Here is a 6,403-nt window from a genome sequence, read left to right on the forward strand (position 1 = left end):
CCTTTATCTGTAAAAGCCAAGCAACAAAAACTCTTCTGGAGTTTACTGGCAGTAGCTAGAAAAGTTATTGCAAAAAACTGGAAAACTGAACTCAGGTCCTGCATTCAAAGAAATACCAAGACAATTAATGTGTTAACTGTATAAGATCATATTGATGATTCAATGTATGTCTAGCATTGTTCAACAGTATGTGATGTTGAATTACTTATTTTCTGTGTATGTATATATATATATATATATATATATATATATATATATATATATATATATATATATATATATATATATATATATATATATATATATATATACCTATATATATATATATATATATATATGTATGGGTCCTCTTCAGAATGCCGAAATTCAAAACTTCGAAACCCGTATGATCGCAGACCATATGTTCGAAATTTTGAAATACCGACATTCTGAATGGGAAATTGCATAGAGCACGGACTGGGAGATTTCCCTTGTTCTCTCTGTACTGCGATCTCGGACTTGGTATATTTAAGTAGGGGGGGTGAGGGGTGCAGGGAGGTGAAGCCCCCCTGCTATACACAGTTTAATGTGTGTTTTTTTTATTTTTACGGGTCTACTTCACATTTTCGAGCATTCAAATGTTCAATCATATGGTCTCGGCCATATGAATTTCGAACATTTGATCATTGATTATGTGAAGTAGACAAAAACATATATATATATTTATATGTGTGTGTGTGTGTGTGTGTGTGTGTGTGTGTGTGTGTGTGTGTGTGTGTGTGTGTATATATATATATATATATATATATATATATATATATATATTGTAAATAAATTAAATTTATAAACGTTCTTAAAAAAAGAAAAAAAAGAAAATGTATGCTAATTCAAAACTTGTTAATCTATATCTTTCTGTGTTTATAAGAGCAATATTCAAAGTCTGTCCCTATGTTGTATACATCTGTTCCATTGCCAGACTCTTGCAGAGAAAAAAACATACATTGAATTTCTGCTGATGTGTAAATACAAACTGCAGCACACCAGCAGTAGCTTCCAATCAGTAAACAGGGAGTTCAGTGTTGGGTAAAGTCAGCAAGTTTAAATCTCATCTGCTTGCATGAGTAATGCATCTGGATGGTAGTGGAATAAATACATTGTCTAGTATATGTCAAATATTTTATAATATTATAAAACATGCCAGATTACAATAAAATCATAATGGTAATGTACAGTGGTTCTATAACACATAATTGCAAATGTCTGTATGTCAGTACAAGATTGCACTCTTTGAAAATAAGTGTGCAGCAACCTAGGGAAGAGTTCTATTAAAGACTGCTTCAGGACAAGCACCTCTATGTGTAGGGTGTGAACTTCCCCCCGAAAAATCTGGAACATGAATTCCATTTTGAATTCTGTGTTTTCAAATTCAAGTGTAATTTGCATGCACGTCATCTGTAGCTATTACCACAGAGTAAATCATCAACAATCAAGTGTTGTGACACACTACTTGAAAATGGAATAACACATGATTCAAATGTAATAAGATTTAGAAAGAATATTTAACTGCACACATCCACTACTGATTCAGTTTATCAAGAATGATTACTAGCTATAGTCAATTATTTCTCAAACATCAGAACTACTCAACTAAAACATTTCTAAACACAACCTCATAGAGCACACTGGAAAAAAAGCAAAAGCTCACACTGAGGCAATATACAAACCTGTTGAACTCAAAGGAGTTCCACCAGCTTTGGCAAAAATGGCAGTAACTACAAATGAATGACTTGCATGTGGCTGACACTAAACTGCAGACTAAGCCTCAAAAACCTAGCTTATACAAAAGTGCTGAAGTTTGCCAAAAACAGAGAACATTTTGCCTTAAATGTACTGCTGTTTCATGTGATGGGAAGTTCACCATTCTTCTTATGTGGACAAGGGGGTTTATTCACAGTCCCCTTCCCCATAGCTTATTATAACTATCTCTAAGACTGTCATTACTCAGAGAACAGGCAGATACTTTTCTGTTCAAATATTTTCAAACAGTGCCCAGATTTGTTTGATTAAAGAACATGTACCTAAAATGCAAGACAGGTATTGCAATACACCGTTTTCTTTTTTTTTTTTTTTCTTCTACAGTTCTTCATTCTTTTACTTGGTATTTACAGGTATGGTCATTCTTTTTAAATGCCAAATTATGCAAAACAGTTACAGATATCTACAACAGAAATTCATCCTAAAACAATCATGTAGTGATCTTTTAGAAAAAAAAAATTGACAAGTCAAGATACAAACATTTAAGTACACATTAAACAGTTCTGTAATATACTGAATGCTGTGTTTTCCCTTTCTTATGCAGAAGCAGTATGCAGTATGTACGGCAGAGGTGGTGCTGCAGTGGCGTTGTCGCCTCATAGCAAGATGTTGTCCTGTTCAATTCTCAGCTACAGCGTCTTCTGTGTGGAGGCATACGTGAATGGGGCATGCCTTCGTTGAAAGTTGTGTGTCAGGGCTGGTAACCCGGTATGTAAAAATCCACTGCCAATCATTAGCGGAGCAGAGTTCCGCTGTGGCGACCCCTAACTGGGAAAAGTCAAATGACACAGACAGACATGCAGAAGCAGTATCCAGGACAAAAAGAAACTGCTTTCGTATTTTTACCTGATGAAAAGATATCTACTATATATATATATATATATATATATATATATATATATATATATATATATATATACACACACACACACACACCACACACACACACACACACACACACACACACACACACACACACACACACACACACACACACACACACACACACACGCACACACACACACACATACACACACACATGTGCACACATACACACACATATATATATAAATAGATAGATAGATGGATAGATATACGTTGGTCTTCTAAATAAAGCATTCTATAAAATAACCATAATTTATAAAATGTAGTCTTTTCTTACTAGATAATTCACTTTATGTTTAAAGTAACTCTTAGTGATTAGCCCAAATATTCACCATAGTGATAACTTACGTAAAACATAAAATGTATTATTTATTTGCATAAAACTCATAATTTATTTAATCCTCTTTAGGAGCAACTTGACCATATTATTAAGTCTTAGTTTACAGTGACTTTAACTAAAATAATTTTATTTGTGGTATATAACTTTGGTGAAAAAGAATATTATTATGTTAGATCTGAATATATTTGCTTAGCTATTTTTATTCACTTAATTCAAAAAAGTTAAACAAGCAGCAAATAAATCCAAACCAGCCCAGACGTTGAAAATGTTGAAACACAGGTACCCAGTAGGAAGGTAGCTAGAATAAAGAAGCTGAACAAGCAAGGGTTACCATTGTGAAAGCGCTCACCATTTTGTATTAAAAAAGAAGATTTTACTTTGTCGTGGTTCAGCTTCTTTATTCCAGCTGGACCTGATAGACAGGATATCAAGGTACTGTGGCTTCATCATCACTTGCAGCACTGGAGATGCTTCATTTAAGACATACCTGTCACTGGATATACTAGCTTTGCAGAGAATGGTACAAAGAGGGAGCTACCCCCTAACACCTATACTGTGATGTGTCCTGCATTTGTCCTTATACTTAGTAATTTATCATTCACCATTTGTCATGGTTCTGGTATCATCACCAGATCCTATGGCTAAATAATGTGCCCTTACACAAGTATCCCCTCATCATTCACCTTTCGTCCATCAGTGGCTCCTGCAGAGCTTGGGTGATCTGGGTACAGTGAGCACTTCATCCCTACTCTGCTGCAGAATCAACCAAGATATAATCTGTATCTAAACATATTTGTATATAGGACTTGTTTTCTACTAATCATTGCATATCTATTACAGTATATAATTACATGAATAATTCCATATTTAAAGTAGCTAAATCATCTTCTGCACAGATTTTGAGGAGTTGTGAGAAATAATTTCTTTAAAGTAAACCTCATTGAATTATTGTTTGGTTGTTCCTTTGATTATTTTATTTATCTGCAAATCTCTGCAGTTCAGACTGTCCCTTTCATACATACATTTAAAAATATACATTTTTCACAGGGAATTAAACAGGTGAATCAAAATAAATAAGTGTTTTAATTACTCTTAAAATTATTTCAGATGTTTACCTTGAAAAATTCAAGCATTCTTCTCAAAAAGATACAATAAAAATCTTCAGAGTAATATCCGGTTTTATTGCACAAATCACAAGCAACAAGCTTGCCATCTGACAGAGACAAAGGCCAGTGGTAAAGCCCTGTGAATGTTAATATGGTGTTGCACCACACAAAGGGAATGTTTATTTTTTCCTGGCAAAATAAAGGGATGGGACTATTCATACTTTATAAAACTCTTTATCACAACATTGTGATAAACTGAGGCATGATGCTCTTAGTGTTTGGAAACTGTGAATATGGTAAATTACACCAGTAAATTAATGTTTCTTTACTTTTTATACTTGCCACCATAAACTGAATCTGAAAATATCAAGATGCAGCAGTCTCTCAATCACTATGCACTTCCAGTGGCTAGTCTTCAAATGCCTGTAATAATGTTGAAGATGTCTTAGCTAAATTTGTTTTCATGATAAAAGAAGAATCAATTTACGTAAGTCTTCCTGCTTTCTGCTTAATGTTTAATGCTAAAACACTAGCTTTTCACATCACATTTATTGCTTTTCCTTTTCACTATGACTTATCTCCTATGCATGTAAGAAGAGCAAACAGGTGACAAGAAGTCTCTGACTCTAATCAAAGTGGTGGCAGTACTATCACAACCAAGGAGAAAGCTGTCAGGAATTGGAGAATTCTGGCAGCCTTCCCTGGAAATTGTGTGTGTGTGTGTGTGTGTGTGTGTGTGTGTGTGTGTGTGTGTGTGTGTGTGTGTGTGTCTGTGCATATTTGTGTGTGTCACCACTATAGTATAAAGGAGAGCTGGGAGATATTGTTGCACAGAGATAATGGTGCATCTCTGTAATTAAACAGTATGCAGCCTAATCTGGGTGAAGTCAGAGATCCATACCCAGGACAGAAGTGCATATTCCCTCTCTGCTCTTCATGTCTGGTTGTAGTTTGTGAATTAATCATGGAGACAGATTTGTGTGCACCTTTCCTGTCATCACTTGACCCTTTGTGGGGAGAATGGTATCACCTCACCTTTTGCCTGGGGTGATAATAGTACCACTAGTTCTTCACATTCAGAGGAGTGGTAACAAAGGCTCTATCGCATCTTCTTGCATTCTCAGCACTGTAAATGCTGCCACCACTGCTTACCTGTCTCATTGTTTCTGACATGGAAAAATGACTGATACACCAAATGGATGCCTTGCAAAAGCCTCTTCTACAGAGGGGATAAAGCTTCCCTCACACCCAGAGAAAAACCTTTGTACACTGTATCCCCATAAATAATATCTCTAGTTGTGAGATCACTACATTTCTGGCAAGTCAAGAAGCATTCTGGTTTCGAATTTGGCCCTTTACTCTTAACCAAACAAGCTTTCCTCAATTAGTTTTTGACAGACTAATTGACTCCTATCTGGGATTCATAAATGATTACCATGAATGGAGCACCTTAACATGAGTAGCTTCCCCTTTATGATAACCCTTTCCAGTTTCTAGGTCAATCTACCACTGAAGTTTCCCACTAGCAAGATCATCAGCACAGAGGATAATCCCATTAATTAAGTATCATGGGAATGTGGCATTCTGGGGGAGAAGCTAATGTGAATTAACTGTCTGTCCCCCCCTCCCCAGAATTGCCTGCTCCAAGTTTCCACTCCAGAGAGCACCCCAGCGCTACCAGGCTACAATGCATACCACATCTTTCTGCCCATAAATCTGGACCGAAGCTCTAAAGGCGGTGGTGTAGCCATCTTCTTAAAAGAAACACACACCTCCAGACTAGTTGCCCAACATAACACATCAGAGATACTTCAGGTACAACTAACACTGAATAAAATTGCAATCCAGGTTGTAGCCTGCTATAGATCCCCCACAATGACCCAAGACTCCCACTCTGCATTCTTGAGCACTCTTGAAAATAATAAGGTTCAACCTAATACCCTTATATTGGGAGAATGTAACTACCCCTCCATGATGTAGGAGAATTACTCATGTACCAACTCATTTGCCCAACGTTTTTTGGAATTTATTAATTCCAATGCCCTGGTCCAACTCATTCTCACCCCTATCTGAGGTAGAAACCTCCTTGATCTGGTCATTACAAACATGGGTGACCATTGCTCTACACCAGCAATCAACTCCTCCTTGGTTAGATCTGACCACAAGTTAATCAGCATGGATATCCACATCCCACCCTCACCCTCCATGAAGGAAACCACCATGAAGAACTTCTCCAAAGCCAATTTTGAGCTTCTAAAAACAGAAGTGGAAAACTTCA

The sequence above is a fragment of the Protopterus annectens genome, chromosome 8.part0 (assembly GCF_019279795.1).
Source record: "Protopterus annectens isolate FY-2018-M chromosome 8.part0, PAN1.0, whole genome shotgun sequence".
Lineage (NCBI taxonomy): Eukaryota > Metazoa > Chordata > Ceratodontiformes > Protopteridae > Protopterus > Protopterus annectens.